Source organism: Penaeus monodon, chromosome 24 (assembly GCF_015228065.2).
Source record: "Penaeus monodon isolate SGIC_2016 chromosome 24, NSTDA_Pmon_1, whole genome shotgun sequence".
In the NCBI taxonomy this organism is placed as follows: domain Eukaryota; kingdom Metazoa; phylum Arthropoda; class Malacostraca; order Decapoda; family Penaeidae; genus Penaeus; species Penaeus monodon.
The window spans coordinates 7,559,032-7,559,285 of NC_051409.1; positions in this window are offsets into that span (position 1 = coordinate 7,559,032).

The window sequence follows — 254 nt, forward strand, 5'->3', positions numbered from 1 at the left end:
TGACTACATATGGGGCTAAATAATTATTACTGAACTCACAAAAAACATATCATCACTACGGGCAAACGCAATATATTTTGTTTTGTTTGTTGCAATTAATGAGAGCAATTAACATGTGTGTGTTTGCCAGTCTGCCGTTGCATGCGAGGGACCTATGTGTTTGTTTATGATATTTTGCATGTTAATGTTGCATTTGCAATTTTGGACTGCCTGACTTAGTGTCCATAGAGCTAAATTGGCGAGAAATTTTTGTT